The following is a 16,595-nucleotide window of genomic DNA, read 5'->3' as shown; positions in this document are numbered from 1 at the left end:
TCTCCCCGCCCCTCCCTGGAAAATCCTCGCATCCATTCGCCTAAGAAGTGCTTGTCTGAAGCACTACTTAAGCAAGCATTGATTAAAGGAGGGTTTTTTTTTTTTTGTCTGTTTGTTTTCTTTTTTATTGGGGGAATTTTAGAACGTGGTTAGACAGGAACAACTTTTAAGAAAAAAACGAAAGTGCTGGAGAGCCAGCTTACATGGACATAAGCTTCATGCTTGGAAACTGTTTCCCTTTTTATTGAGCGATTTCAACTTGAGGCAGAAGAAGGAAAGCCGGTTAAGAGGGATGAGGGCCCCTCTCGGAGCGCAGAGCGGGCATGACCATGAGGGCTGGCGGATGTGAAGGAGCCACCGTGGGTCCCAGAACCAGCCATCGCCAGTCACAGCGGGCTGGCTACCCTGGGAACCAGAGGAACCAAACTCCTGTGAGCTGGGGCTGCAATCGACATATCTCGAATGAGGAACGTGTACAGAAAGGCTGCTTGAGCAGCTGCCTACAGGATGGATTTTATTGGGGATGGGGACAGGGGACATAAGTAAACAAAGAGAAACTTCCAGGGAGGCTGATGCAACAGTCTAGGTGTGGGATGTGGGGTGGCGTAGGGCCCGGATGAGGAGAAGGCAAGTCTATGAACATCGCAAAGGAATAACTGGGAAGCCCTGAGCATCTTCTTATGGATCCTCTCCTCTAGAGCTGAGCTTCTCAAACTGTCCTCACACACAAGTAAGAAATGATGGTACAACGAGGGAGGTGATAAGAGTTAAGAAGAAGTGAAAACATGGACATGTGATGGGGAGTGCTGGGGACACGCGATGGGGAGGATGCCTTCACTTAGATCAGGGAGGGTGACAATAGCGTGGCCTGAACGACACGTGTCATCCCTTGAGGACTATGGAGGGAGCACAGAGGCAGAGGGACATCCGGGGAAGGCCCTCAGGTCCCTCGCACCCTCTGTCTTGAAGCAGGACCTGTAACACTTCCAGCTCGTTCAGCAGTGCTTGATGTGACGTGTTCGGGTCTCCTGCCCTGTCTGGCCACTCTCCCTGGACGAGGCCCCGTTTGTCACAGTTCCCGCTGAGACAGGGCCCGGAGATCTGAAGCCAGGTGTCCAGCTGCAGGCTGGCTGGGCAGAGAGAGCTGGTTTAGGACACTTCTATTCATGTAGGTGGAGCTTCCATTAGTTTTCTGGCAGTTCCACAACATTGTTTATTCATATCGAGCCAACCTGGTGACAGACTGGACATACAGGCTGACAGAGCGAGAAAAGTCAGGGTATTTCAAGGGTTTGGGGCAGGAAAACAGTAAGTTAGACACGTAACCAAACCCCATGATAACTGTTTTGGTTTTAGGCTCACTCCACCGGATTATAAAAGTGACTTGTTTATCTTTCCATCTTAAGTGCCTAGAACAGTCTCCAGGTCTCTGTGGGCACCCCATAAATATTAGTTGAACCACTGGATGACTAACCCTATTTCCCTCACTGCCAGCCCCATTCTTGTTTCCCAGGGAAGCCTGTCTGATGCCTCAGTAGGACAAGCAGTGGCTGTGAGTCAAAGTAGAGACATCCCAAATGTGCATGGACATCAGGGGACATCTCTTTTTCTCAGTTTTCTCATCTGAGAAGTATAGTCATCAAATTCATTTATAATCAAGGACATCAGGATCATCTATACTCTCAATACAGGCAGACCTCGTTTTATTGCACTTTGCCCTATTTTGCTTCGCAGATATTGCTTGTTCGCTTGTTTATTTATTTATTTTACAAATTGAAGGTTGTGGCAACCCCGTGTTGTCAGGTGATGATTTGCACTTTTTAGCAATCACGTATTTTTTTAAAAAACATAATGCCATTGCACACTTAATAGACTACAGTACAGTGTAAATGTAACTTTTATATGTGCTGGGAAACCAAAACATTAGTGTGACTCGCTTTATGGTGATATTTACTTTATTTCCGTGGTTGTGAACTAATCCCACTATATCTCCACGGTATGCCCACAGAGACCTGGAGACTGTTCTAGGCACTTGAGATGGAAAGATAAACAAGTCACTTTTATAATCCGGTAGAGTGAGCCTAAACCAAAACAGTTATCGTGGGGTTTGGTTACGTGTCTAACTTACTGTTTTCCTGCCCCAAACCCTTGAAATACCCTGACTTTTCTCGCTCTGTCAGCCTGTGTGTCCAGTCCGTCACCAGGTTGGCTCGATATGAATAAACAATGTTGTGGAACTGCCAGAAAACTAATGGAAGCTCCACCTACATGAATAGAAGTGTCCTAAACCAGCTCTCTCTGCCCAGCCAGCCTGCAGCTGGACACCTGGCTTCAGATCTCCGGGCCCTGTCTCAGCGGGAACTGTGACAAACGGGGCCTCGTCCAGGGAGAGTGGCCAGACAGGGCAGGAGACCCGAACACGTCACATCAAGCACTGCTGAACGAGCTGGAAGTGTTACAGGTCCTGCTTCAAGACAGAGGGTGCGAGGGACCTGAGGGCCTTCCCCGGATGTCCCTCTGCCTCTGTGCTCCCTCCATAGTCCTCAAGGGATGACACGTGTCGTTCAGGCCACGCTATTGTCACCCTCCCTGATCTAAGTGAAGGCATCCTCCCCATCGCGTGTCCCCAGCACTCCCCATCACATGTCCATGTTTTCACTTCTTCTTAACTCTTATCACCTCCCTCGTTGTACCATCGTTTCTTACTTGTGTGTGAGGACAGTTTGAGAAGCTCAGCTCTAGAGGAGAGGATCCATAAGAAGATGCTCAGGGCTTCCCAGTTATTCCTTTGCGATGTTCATAGACTTGCCTTTTCCTCATCCGGGCCCCACGCCACCCCACATCCCACACCTAGACTGTTGCATCAGCCTCCCTGGAAGTTTCTCTTTGTTTATTGATGTCCCCTGTCCCCATCCCCAATAAAATCCATCCTGTAGGCAGCTGCTCAAGCAGCCTTTCTGTACACGTTCCTCATTCGAGATATGTCGATTGCAGCCCCAGCTCACAGGAGTTTGGTTCCTCTGGTTCCCAGGGTAGCCAGCCCGCTGTGACTGGCGATGGCTGGTTCTGGGACCCACGGTGGCTCCTTCACATCTGCCAGCCCTCATGGTCATTGATATAGTAATAAAAAACCTTCTTATGCTTCACCTTCCTCCCCCAGAACACTGGGCCTAGATGGTTTTGTAAGTTCTATCAAATGTTCCAGGAACAGATAATCCCCACTTTACAAGTTGTTCCTGAGTACAGAAAAAGAAGGAAAGCTTCCCATTTTATTTAATGACATTAGAATAGCTTTGATTCCAAAGCTGGATAAGAACAGTGAAAAAAAAAGAAAACAATAAGCCAATGTTCCCTACTTTAACATGCCACAATCTTGAATTAAATGTTAGCTAATGTAATCCAGTAGTGTATTAAAATGGTAATAATTATATTCAAGTGATTTTATCTCAGAACGTAAGGATGGTACAATCTGATAAATATACCAATGTAATTCATTCCATCATTGGTACTAAAGAATAAAAATCATATGGGCATCTCAAAAGACGCTATTTAAATAAAGCATTTGTTAAAGTCCAATTCGTATTTGAGATAAAGCATTCCTAGAAAAACTTAGAAGTAGAAGGGTGCTTCCTAAACCTGAAAATGGTAATCTACCAAAACCTACCCACAGAAAACATCACTCTCAAAGGAGAAAAGTAAGACATATTCCTTTTAGCGTCTGGGAGAAGACAGAGATGCCCAAATTACTGCTGCTCTTTCTTTATGGATGTCCTGGCCAGTGCAGTAACACAGAGAAAGGAAATAAGAAATATAAAGACTGGAAAAGATGAGACAAGACTGCCTTTGTCTGCAGATGGTATGTTTATCTACATAGAAAACCCAAGAAAATCCAAACACTCTTAGAATTAGTCACAGGGTACTGTGAGGTTGCACGATACAAGATACTACATCAAGGTCAATTGTACTTCTCTATAACCAACAATGAACCACCAAAAAAAGACTATAAAATAACATACTCTTCACACTAGCATCAAAGATGATGAATTATTTAAGAATTAAGTTCAAAGACAAATAAAAGATTTTTATGGAAAACGTATAAAAATCCTCTTAAAGGATAAAAAAGAAGATCTAAGTAGGTGGAAATATGTGACACAATTATGGATGGAAAAACCACATTTGACTTATGCATTTCCAATCCTGGAGAGTCCTCTAGACCTCCTCCAGGGAGCTCTCTCTGACTCTCAGAGGAGGGCTTAGGGACCAGCTGTCTGTGCTCTCCCAGTTCCTGTGCCTCTCTGTGTTTGTGCTCTATTATCTATCAGTCTCAGCCCGCTCCCTCAGGCTGTGAGCTCCTGAAGGCAGAGGTTGAATCTTCCTGTCTGTGCACTGCTGACATTTGCACAGTGCTTGGAATATAGTAACTGCTCAACTAAGGCTTATTGCATGAATAAATAAGACAGATCCCTGCTTATATGCTCCCGCTTATTTGCTATCCCTCAAGATAAACACAAGGATCATCAGCTCGGTGCTTTGTGACTGCCTGGAGGGGTGGGATAGGGAGGGTGGGAGGGAGGGAGACACAAGAGGGAACATATGTATATGTATAACTGATTCACTTTGTTATAAAGCAGAAACTAACACACCATTGTAAAGCAATTACACCCCAATAAAGATGTTTAAAAAAAAAACACAAGAATCATCTTCATTTAAGAGCAATGGATAAGATAACAAAAATAAACAAGAGGAACTTCAAAAAGATCTATGAATCTTAGAGATTTTTCATCATCCCTATCTCTACTTTCTAGTTCCCAATTCTGTCCTGTGTTCTCTTGCTCTTTTGAGTGCAGAGTTTTTCAACTTCTTTCTTTCTTCTAGATGGTACTCCCCACTTCCTCTAAGAAGATCTTTCTTTCTGAGATTCAGCCTTTTGGAGAGCCCCAACATATCCAATTGGTGACATCATCCTCAAAGACTCCCATAGAATAGACTGATTTATCAAAGGCCTCCACTGGCTCACTGGAAAGGGGTTCTTGAACTCTGGTGAGTCTTAGAGGCTGTTACAAAATAAGCATTCCTGGATCCCACTCCAGCCACCAGGAATCAGAGTCTCTGGGAGGTGAAGTCCAGGTATGTATGTATTTTGTGTGTTTGTGCCTAATATTTGTCAAGATCAGCTGTGGTATAATGGAGTGCCCCCTGGGTGACTTTGGCCCAAGACATTATTTACACAGCTCTTCTCTGCAGGCAAGCCTGTCAGGGTCTTTCTGATGGACGTGAAGGATGACTTCACGACACCATATGATTTGGATTCCCGGCCAGTGATGACAGTCTATGTCCTTTCTTTAGTCTGAAGCAAGAAAGCCATACTAGACTTCCACTTGAAAAAGGCATCATAAAAAGAGGGCAGGTGTGAAAACAGTGTTGGATTAACACCAAATGGGTCCAAAACACAGTGTTTCAATTAAGCCACACACCAAATGCCTTCCATATTGATTATTTTCCTCAAGAACTAAAGCCACCACTCTATAGCAAAGAAATGCACTGATAGATTTATTGGGTGTCTCCTCCCCACCAAAATAGTACTTTGAAAGGAAAGTATTCCCCCCAAATGTGACTTAAGGGGTTTATATTAAAGAGTAGATAGTTTTAAAAATATAAGTATGTTCTTATATTTTGTTGCAGTGGATGCTGTAGTATGTTGTCCAGATTGCCTTCAGGATTGAGGACATAGCTGAGTCCCTTCCCAGGACCTGTCTTCAGGAGAAGGAAGCTGCTTCGTTCAAAGGTTACCCTCCCTTCCTGCGGGCAGCCAGCATCCACTGATTGCTTGATGGAGGGGTACAAAGGCCTGGCCTCCTTGCCTTTATCGGGGCAACTCTGAAGGGCCATTCCAGCTCCAGAACTCCCTATAAGATCAGTTGAGGTCTCTGTTGCATCTGCCCGTTCCTGCATCCCTCACCTTTCATGGGATATTTTCCCCAAGCACTCTCCCTGATAAACCTTCTGCACACAAATCTCAAAGGCTATTTCCTGGGGAATCCAACCTATGACATCTGTTTGGTTCATGTTACAACTTGATTTTCTGGTTAGATTTTAAACTCTTATGATAAAGTATTTGGTCTTAACTACTTTAAGATGCTATAATATCAAGTACAGTGCTAAGCAAAATATACATTGGCTATTTTTCATTTCTACCTTTCAAACACTTCTAACGTTTCTCTTTTATAACATGGGTTCAGCTGTCAGATAACTTAGGCTGAGATCTTCACTCTACCCATTAGGGGACCACGCTACCAATTAGGGGAAATCGTTTAATTTTTCTAAGTCTCAGTTTCTTCATCTGCAAAATGGGATTAATAATAGTACTTATCTCATAACGTTGTGATGATGATTAAATGATATACTCTATGTAAAGAACTTAGTACTATGCCTGGCACATAATAAGTATTCAATTAATGGTAGCTTTGTTGTTATGAATGGCATAACACTGGCACCACTCTGGTGACCTTAGTTATTATTACTTTAATCATCACTTTACTCCTTGATTGTTGTAATAGAAACTGGTCTTCCTGCCTCTTAGTTTTCCTTCACCTTACTCCTTCCCTCCAATTTTATCCAATGCCACTGAATTATTATTATTCTTTTTTTTTTTGCGGTATGCGGGCCTCCCACTGCCGCGGCCTCTCCCGTCGCAGAGCACAGGCTCCGGACGCGCAGGCTCAGCGGCCATGGCTCACGGGCCCAGCCGCTCCGCGGCATGCGGGATCCTCCCGGACCGGGGCACAAACCCGTGTCCCCTGCATCGGCAGGCGGACTCTCAACCACTGCGCCACCAGGGAAGCCCTGAATTATTTTCTTTTAACGTTGCTTTCATTATATCACTTCTCCACTCAAAATTCTTCAGGGACTCCTGATTACCAAGACCTTTAAAAACTGGCTCTTCTGTAGTCATCCAACCATTTTTCCAATGGAGAAAACTCTTCTTCATTGTCTTTGAACCATTGCTCAGTCTGAATTACTTTCCCTTTTTTTTTTTTAATCAATCCAAACCTGCCCAGATCAAAGTGGACCCCATCAATTAAACTTCCTCTCTAAGTCAATCGCTACCTCTGTCCTAACATCCTCCCACGTTTCTAATACTGTATAGTCAAAGGCAGCCTTAAAGTTCTACATTTTCCTCCGATTTCATAAATGAGTCAAAAAATCTCCCTTGATAAGCTTGTCATCAGGACGGACTACAAAGGTCGCTATTCTGAGCATCTCCATCAGTCCTTAGGTGCTTTCACATCATTAAAATTTACAAAAGGATAGTACTAAAAAATAGAGTGGACATCTCAAAAAAGAAAAAAAGGTTTAAAAAAAAGTGACTCCCACCCACAAACAACACACAAGACCAAATGCTGAGCCGCGATGAGGTAATGAGACATATGGAATTTGTCTAAAAGAAGTCAAGTGGCTTCCAGATTTGGAGGTTTGATGCCTCCAACTTATTTTTACTGGTAGAGATTCCATTTTATTAGTAATATTTGGGACATGGTATCAACAGTCGGCAGTTCACAAACTCTTTCAAAAGTCTGTCTCCCAGCAGAAAAGGTTTAATTAAACTTGACAGAAACTATCTAGCAGCTTTCATAAGTAATTGCCATTACCCAAAATAGGACCAACTCATAAACTGCATGATTTCAGAAATGATGAATCAATAAAAATGTTTACAGAAACAGGATTTTGATTAATTCCTTCAGACTAACAAATTCATGGCACATGTGATAAATTGAGATTTCTACTGTCAATTAGGGAAACCCAGAAATCAAACCCAGCCCTCAAATACGGCTCTTTGGATAACTGATCCCAGATTTTGGCGTTGGAACCACTTTCTAAGGAGCTCCTCCAAGATCAACCGCACCACAGCTCTGGGCTTTGTTCCTGCTATAGTCAGGTTCAAAACTGCTTCAATTCTCATGAATTCATGCTAAGAGCCACAGTGAGACTGACTATAACAACATGCATTGTAATTATTACGAAGGCTTGAGAAATCAAGAAACAAGTCGTCCATAAGTAATAATCACTTCCCTTTATGCATATAAGCTCAACAGCAACCCAAATCATTAGCAGTTATAATAAAGTAATATGTCCTCTATTACTAGGGTAAGAATTAACATGGAAGTTCCATTTATCTAGAGCACAAGTAAAAAATATTTTCTGTTATACAGCACTGTGCTCATAGCAATTAACTCGAGTTTCTACAAGAATCCAAAGAACCTTTGAAGCCATCAACAACTATGAAATTATTTTCACTGCAGTTTCAGTGTCCAAACATATTTATCTGAAGATAATCAATGTGTGACAGCTATAGGAACAATCAGCTGATCAGAATATCAGTAATTTAACACTTCAATGGAAATTTACGTGTAATTATTTAATAGGTACAATATTACTATGTCATTCCCATAAACCATCTTCTATTTTTTCCAAAATGCTCTATACTTAATGAGTGCACAAAATAACCAAGTAAGTGAAACAAAGTTAGTGTGTCAGAGCATCTCTGGGCCGAAAGGGACCTTCAGGGACACCCAAACCAATCCCTCCCCTGGGACAATTGTCCTTACAGCTTCTGGGTTGTTTTTATGTTAAAAATCTCCATTAAGTTACAAGAATTGTACATTCTCATTTTCATGTTTAGTCAGTATTTTGACAGTAATTTTCCATCTTCCTGTAGAAACTTCTGATAAAATAGTACTTATTATCAGTACTTCTCCTGTATTTAACACTGTATTTCACAGCAATCTAAATTACCATCAGTTGTAATTTTTTGGATGTTAAAATGTGAAAAAAAATGTGCATTTTACAGTTGAAAACACATGGTCATTTTAGTGTGCAATCATACATGCAAAAAAACAAGAAGTTGTGAACACGCAGAATTCTGAAGCAGAGGAATCCAGAAATCATTTCATCTAACATCCTACATCCCCATTTTTAAAGACCAAGAGATTCAGAGCTAGGAAGTTATTTGCTCAAGATGACATAATAGGGGGTAGCTGATGGGGAGAATGGAAAATAGGTTGGACTCCCAACCTGAAACTGACCTGCTGGTTGTTAACCTTTTCAACCCTCACCCCAGTAAAAGTGGTCACTAGGGCAGTGAGTCCAGGCTGGAGGGATGACATGGGATATACACAGCCATTTCAAATTTTTTTTAGAAAAATGCATTTACTTTAATAAAATTTTTTAAAATAAAATGCGGTGGCACAAATCACCACAAAGTTATTTAAGTGATTATATCCATAGGCTGCTCTTGTAATTATATGCTAAAAATTTATGACTGTTCTCATTAACAGCATTTTCCCTCCTAATTAGAGCGATATCAAGAGCTTCTGAGAACGTGTAATGTTTCCTAAAGTACTACAAAAAGTATCACAAACACAGTTTGTGCAACATTCATTTACATCACCTTTATCCACCCAAGGCTTCACTTCAAGCTTATGCAAGGTTACACACAGAATTCAAAAATCTGTGTTTTTTGATACCACAATTATCAGAAGCATTGCTTCACAATGAGCTAATCCTGATGCCCTACTGATGACAAATTATCATGCGAGAAGATGACCTCTGTTTGGTAAAGGGCATATGGATGGTTACAATCCCCTAGGCAAAACCTTGCTATGGCAATCTAACCAAAGCTGGACCAATATTTTTTTCATGTTGATGCGTTACATGCAAATCATATCTTCACAGATAATGTGCAGCACTTACATGTCTCTCCCTGTGTCTTGCATCAGGAATAAGGAAGAGGAAACTACAACTATGCTTTCAAATACCTACAATATGTCAGGCACTGTATGAAGCGTTGTACATTACTTATCTCACTCAGTTCTTTTGTATTTATTTATTTATTTATTTATTTAATTTTTGGGGGCTGCATTGGGTCTTCATTGCTGCACGTGGGCTTTCTCTAGTTGCGGTGAGTGGGGGCTACTCTTCGTTGTGGTGCGTGGGCTTCCCACTGCGGTGGCTTCTCTTGTTGCGGAGCACAGATGCTAGGCGTGCAGGCTTCAGTAGTTGTGGCATGCGGGCTCAATATTTGTGGCTCGTGGGCTCTAGAACACAGGCTCAGTAGTTGTGGCACATGGCCTTTGTTGCTCCACGCATGTGGGATCCTCCCAGACCAGGGCTCGAAACCTGCATTGGCAGGTGGATTCTTAAACACCGTGCCACCAGGGAAGTCCTCACTCAGTTCTTAGCCATCCCAGAAGGTAGGTATTACTAACCTCATGTTTTGGATGAGAAAATAGAAGATCAGAGACGTTAAGTAACTTCTCCAAGGGCTCACCAGGGGTATCATGGCAGAGCTGCCATCCAGAGCTCCACTTGTCTGATCCCAAACACTGCACTGGTTCCTCCCTGCCTCCCTCTCAGGACTCTTAAAGGCCTTTATTCACAGCATCAATGCAACGGACAGTGCATTGTATATTTTTCTTCAAACTGCCTTCTGGGACTGCCAATGATTTTCTAAAGAGCTGCATGTAATTCCAGTCTTATAGGCTGGTCACCCTTGACAGAGAAGATGTTGAATAGATACTGGCTGAACAGAAGTGATATTAAGTAACATTGAAAGAACTTCAAACCTTGGTCAGGATTTCCAATCAGGTGTTAACTGAATTAGTTGGAAAAATGAATTGTTACTGTCAATCAGACCTCCCTCCACCTGTAGATATTTATTTCCATGTATTAAATAAAGTTCTATGTGGAATAGAGAGCAAGCTGTGCCATCCACCTATAGGTCCTGTTTGGGTGTATGCATTTGAATATAATGAACAGAGAAAAGAGGAACTTGAGCCACAAAGGAACAGAATGAATAGCAGCAATGGAAATTTCGATTTATAGTGTCACCGGGTGGCATTAAAAATTTGTGCCAGGCAAGAAGAATGTGACCAGGAAGTTAAGTCATTAAACAACAAGCTTTTATGGAGTTTTAAGAGCAGGACGCTGAAAGAGAAAGGATGAATTCGTTTGAATACAACTTGCCGGTACTTCTGTCTTCAGGAAGATTGGGGTCTCAGCTTGTTTTACCAGATGCCAACTATCCTTGCTTTGCTGGGTTTGGAGAGAAACCCTCCTGGGTGCTACATAGTGCATCCACTCTTTTTGTTTCAATCGTGGTTTGGGCTTTATGTTTAATTTGTAAAATGTATAAAGATGCCTGTGTGAAACCTTTGAAAACTGTAAATCACTAGAGAATGTAAAGAATTGTTCATTCAATTAAAAAAATCAAACAAATGTGTAAAGATGCAGAAAGGCATAGAAAATAATACCAAGTACTCAGTAAATTAATTTTGTGTTAAATTTGCTTTAGATATTTTCTTTCTTAGGGAAACACAACATTACGGATAATGTTGAGGAGGCTTTGGTATCCCTCCCTACTTGCATCTTCTCCCCAGAGGCAGTCTCTGAAGCTGGGGTACATCCATGCTCTTATAGTGTCTGTTTTGTGGTTTTTTTTTTTTTTTTACGTTACGCGGGCCTCTCACTGTCGTGGCCTCTCCCGTTGCGGAGCACAGGCTCCGGACGTGCAGGCTCAGCGGCCATGGCTTACGGGCCCAGCCGCTCTGTGGCATGTGGGATCTTCCCGGACCAGGGCACGAACCCATGTCCCCTGCATCGGCAGGCGGACTCTCAACCACTGCGCCACCGGGGAAGCCCTGTTTTGTGTTTTTAATTCAAATATTTCCATAATGGTAATGTATCTTTAGTAATTTGCTTTCTTCACTTTGTGTTCTTGAGAGCTATCCGCGTGGACACATGTGCATCTGGTTTATTCATTTTAACTGCTGTTAAGAGGGCACATGTGGAAGAGTTGCCCTGAAGTATATACCTAGAAGTGGAACTGCTTGCTTTTATGGTGTGCGTGCTTTCAGTTTTACTAGAAAGTGCCTCTGTTTTTAAGTTTCAGGTATCAATACACACAGTTTCTACATCTAAGTAAGACAACCTCCAACAGTACTAGGCTAAGAGAGTCTTATGAAACTTTAAGTGAGGTTAAATAGGCATCATAATTTTCTTCAAAAGACTACTTTGGGTACTTCTTTGGTTTTAGAGCTTTCCATGACTGAATGTACTTCCAAACTTTGGGCTAGGACCAGAGATGGAAAATAAGAACGCTTGTTGTTTAGAGGTGTGTGCTGATTGTTTGGGGTCTGTGGACATCAGCTCATGCCTGCCAGGTAGGAACTGGTAAATGGCTCCTTTGAGGACAAAGATAAACAGAAATAAAGAAATGCCAGAGCTAACTGGAAAATTGTTTTCATAATTCAATTTTGTTTTACATAACCTTGCTCCCCAAATGTTAGCAATTTAGCTCAAAGAGCTGTTAGTGTTATTAAATAGTCACTAAAGGTTGCAAAGAGACAGCTCAGCAAAACTCATGAATCGAGAAACCATTTTATGACCATTGTTTCACCTCTGGGGGTGGCTTGCTGCATTTTGTTCCAGGTCCCTAGGGCCCAGAGGTAATAACATCTGTATTTTTAAGACCAGCTTTGTACCACACCTGCATATCAATTCCCCTTTTCGACTTCTGCCTCTAAACCAAAGCCAAATGTTTGGCTACAGATTGGGTTTCCAGGGTTCGGCTGAGTATTAAATGCAGCAGCCCCAAGACTTCACTGGTCCCACAAAAACTTTCTTAAGTGATATTAATTGAGTCCTGGGAAAGTTTAAAAAATATAAATTTTGTCGCACGCATGCTCCCGGGAAGGGCCTGTCCCAGTCGGCTCTGCCCTACCGCCACAGCGTCCCCACCTGGCTGAAGCTGACGTCTGACAACGTGAAGGAGCAGATCTGCAAACTGTCCAAGAAGGGCCTGAGTCCCTTGCAAATCGGTATGATCCTGAGAGACTCACATGGTGTTGCACAAGTACGTTTTGTGACAGGCAGCAAAATCTTGAGAATGCTTAAGCCCAAAGGACTTGCTCCTGATCTTTCTGAGGATCTCTACCATTTAATTAAGAAGCTGTTGCTGTTCGAAAGCATCTCGAGAGAAACAGAAAGGATAAAGATGCTAAATTCCGTCAGATTCTGATTGAGAGCCATATTCACCAGTTGCCTCGATATTACCAGACCAAACGAGTACTTTCCCTCAATTGGAAATAGTCTTAAAAGTGGCTAACTGTCATAAACCAAAAAATAAACTTCCTGTAATAGGCAAACATCTCCAGGGATGATGAACAAGTAGAACAAGGTAACAGCAAGATCCTTTGCAAACCCCAGTGTCTTCAAGCTCCTGCAGTGCTCTCCCAGCAGCTCCAGAGCAGCTCTGGTTTTCTGGTATTTAAAGGATCCACTTCTACAAAAACCACATTCACAGAAAGATAGACAAGATGAAAAGGCAGAGGGCTATGTACCCGACGAAGGAACAAGATAAAACTCCAGAAAACCAACTAAATGAAGTGGAGATAGGCAACCTTCCACTAAAAGAATTCAGAATGATAGGGAAGATGATCCAGGACATTGGAAAAAGAATGGAGGCAAAGACTGAGAAGATGCAAGAAGTGTTTAACAAAGATCTAGAAGAATTAAAGAACAAACAATAGAGATAACTGAAAAGAAAAATACACTTGAAGGGATCAATAGCTGAATAACTGAGGCAGGAGAATGGATAAGTGACCTGGAAGACAGAATGGTGGAATTCACTGCTGTGGAACAGAATAAAGAAAAAAGAATGAAAAGAAATGAAGACAGCCTAAGAGACCTCTGGGACAACATTAAATGCAACAACATTCACATTATAGGGGTCCCAGAAGGAGAAGAGAGAGAGAAACAACCCGAGAAAATATTTGAAGAGATTATAGTCGAAAACTTCCCTAACGTGGGAAAAGAAATAGCCACCCAAGTCCAGGAAGCACAGAGAGTCCCATACAGGATAAACACAAGGAGAAACAGACTGAGACACATAGTAATCAAATTGGCAAAAATTAAAGACAAAGAAAAATTATTGAAAGCAGCAAGGGAAAAATGACAAACAACATACAAGGGAACTCCCATAGGTTAACAGCTGATTTCTCAGCAGAAACTCTACAAGCCAGAAGGGAGTGGCATGATATACTTAAAGTGATGAAAGGGAAGAACCTACAACCAAGATTACTCTACCTAGCAAGGATCTCATTCAGATTCAATGGAGAAATCAAAAGCTTTACAGACGAGTAAAAGCTAAGAGAATTCAGCACCACCAAACCAGCTCTACAACAAATGCTAAAGGAACTTCTCTAAGTGGGAAACATAAGAGAAGAAAAGGACCTACAAAAACAAACACGAAATAATTAAGAAAATGGTAATAAGAACATACATATTGATAATTACCTTAAACATGAATGGATTAAATGCTCCGACCAAAAGACACAGGCTCACTGAATGGATACAAAAACAAGACCCATAAATATGCTGTCTACAAGAGACCCACTTCAGACCTAGGGACACATACAGACTGAAAGTGAGGGGATGGAAGAAGATATTCCATGCAAATGGAAATCAAAAGAAAGCTGGAGTAGCAATACTCATAACAGATAAAATACACTTTAAAATAAAGAATGTTACAAGAGACAAGGAAGGACACTACATAATGATCAAGGGATCAATCCAAGAAGAAGATATAACAATTATAAATATATATGCACCCAAATAGGAGCACTTCAATACATAAGGCAACTGCTAACAGCTATACAAGAGGAAATCAACAGTAACACAATCATAGTGGGGGACTTTAACACCTCACTTACACCAGTGGACAGATCGTCCAAACAAAAAATTAATAAGGAGACACAAACTATAAAAGACACAATAGACCTGATAGATTTAATTGATATTTATAGGACATTCCATCTCAAAACAGCACATTACACTTTCTTCTCAAGTGCACACAGAACATTCTCTAGGATAGATCACATCTTGGGTCACAAATCAAGCCTCAGTAAATTTAAGAAAATTGACATCATATCAAGCATCTTTTCTGACCACAACGCTATGAGATTAGAAATCAATTACAGGGAAAAAAACCGTAAAAAGCACAAACACATGGAGGCTAAACAATACGTTACTAAATAACCAGGAGATGACTGAAGAAACCAAAGAGGAAATCAAAAAATACCTAGACACAAAAGACAATGAAATCACTATGATCCAAAACCTCTGGGATGCGGCAAAAGCAGTTCGAAGAGGCAAGTTTATAGCTATACAAGCCTACCTCAAGAAACAAGAAAAATCTCAAATAAACAATCTAACCTTACACCTAAAGGAACTAGAGAAAGAAGAACAAACAAAACCCAAAGTTAGCAGAAGGAAAGAAATCATAAAGATCAGAGCAGAAATACATGAAATAGAAACAAAGAAAACAATACCAAAGATCAATAAAACCAAAAGCTTGTTCTTTGAGAAGATAAACAAAATTGATACACCATTAGCCAGACTCATCAAGAAAAAGAGGGAGAGGACTCAAATCAATAAAATTAGAAATGAAAAAGGAGAAGTCACAACCGACACTGCAGAAATACAAAGCATCCCAAGAGACTACTACAAGCAACTCTATGCCAATAAAATGGACACCCTGGAAGAAATGTACAAATTCTTAGAAAGGTATAACCTTCCAAGACTGAACCAGGAAGAAAGAGAAAATATGAACAGACCAATCACAAGTAATGAAATTGAAACTGTGGTTTAAAATCTTCCAACAAACAAAAGTCCAGGACTAGATGGCTTCACAGGTGAATTTTATCAAACATTTAGAGAAGAGCTAACACCCATCCTTCTCAAACTCTTCCAAAAAATTGCAGAGGAAGGAACACTCCCAAACTCATTCTATGAGGCCACCATCACCGATACCAAAACCAGACAAAGATACTACAAAACAAAAGAAAATTACAGACCAATATCACTAGTGAATATAGATGCAAAATTCCTCAACAAAATACTAGCAAACAGAATCCAACAACACTTTAAAGGAATCATACACCAAGATCAAGTGGGATTATCCCAGGGATGCAAGGATTCTTCAATATATGCAAATCAATCAATGTGATACACCATATTAACAAATTGAAGAATAAAAACCATATGATCATCTCAATAAATGCAGAAAAAGCTTTTAACAAAGTTCAACACCCATCTCTGATAAAAACTCTCCATAAAGTGGGCATAGAGGGAACCTACCTCAACATAATAAAGGCCATATATGACAAACTCACAGCAAACATCATCCTCAATGGTGAAAAACTGAAACCATTTCCTCTAAGATCAGGAACGAGACAAGGATGTCCACTCTCACCACTATTATTCAACATAGTTTTGGAAGTCCTAGCCATGGCAATCAGAGAAGAAAAAGAAATAAAATCAATACAAATTGGAAAAGAAGAAGTAAAACTGTCACTGTTTGCAGATGACATGATACTATACATAGAGAATCCTAAAGATGCCACCAGAAAACTACTAGAAGTAATCAACGAATTTGGTAAAGTTGCAGGTTACAAATTAATGCACAGAAATCTCTTGCATTCCTATACACTAATGATGAAAAATCTGAAAGAGAAAATAAGGAAACACTCCCATTTACC

The 16,595-nt window shown here is 41.2% G+C and overlaps 1 protein-coding gene and 1 pseudogene across 1 annotated transcript in view; one reads left to right on the top strand and one right to left on the bottom strand.

Annotated features, from left to right (window-relative positions):
• The window catches only part of THSD4 (thrombospondin type 1 domain containing 4), a 542,551-nt gene that overhangs the window by 122,744 nt on the left and 403,212 nt on the right, over nucleotides 1-16,595 (bottom strand). The gene's annotated exons all lie outside the window — the stretch shown is intronic.
• On the top strand, nucleotides 324-13,146 carry LOC132511267 (small ribosomal subunit protein uS15-like; annotated as a pseudogene).

The sequence above is a fragment of the Lagenorhynchus albirostris genome, chromosome 1, assembly GCF_949774975.1.
Source record: "Lagenorhynchus albirostris chromosome 1, mLagAlb1.1, whole genome shotgun sequence".
Taxonomy (NCBI): domain Eukaryota; kingdom Metazoa; phylum Chordata; class Mammalia; order Artiodactyla; family Delphinidae; genus Lagenorhynchus; species Lagenorhynchus albirostris.
The sequence above is the reverse complement of the archived record's forward strand: the minus strand, read 5'-3'. Positions and strand labels throughout refer to the sequence as shown.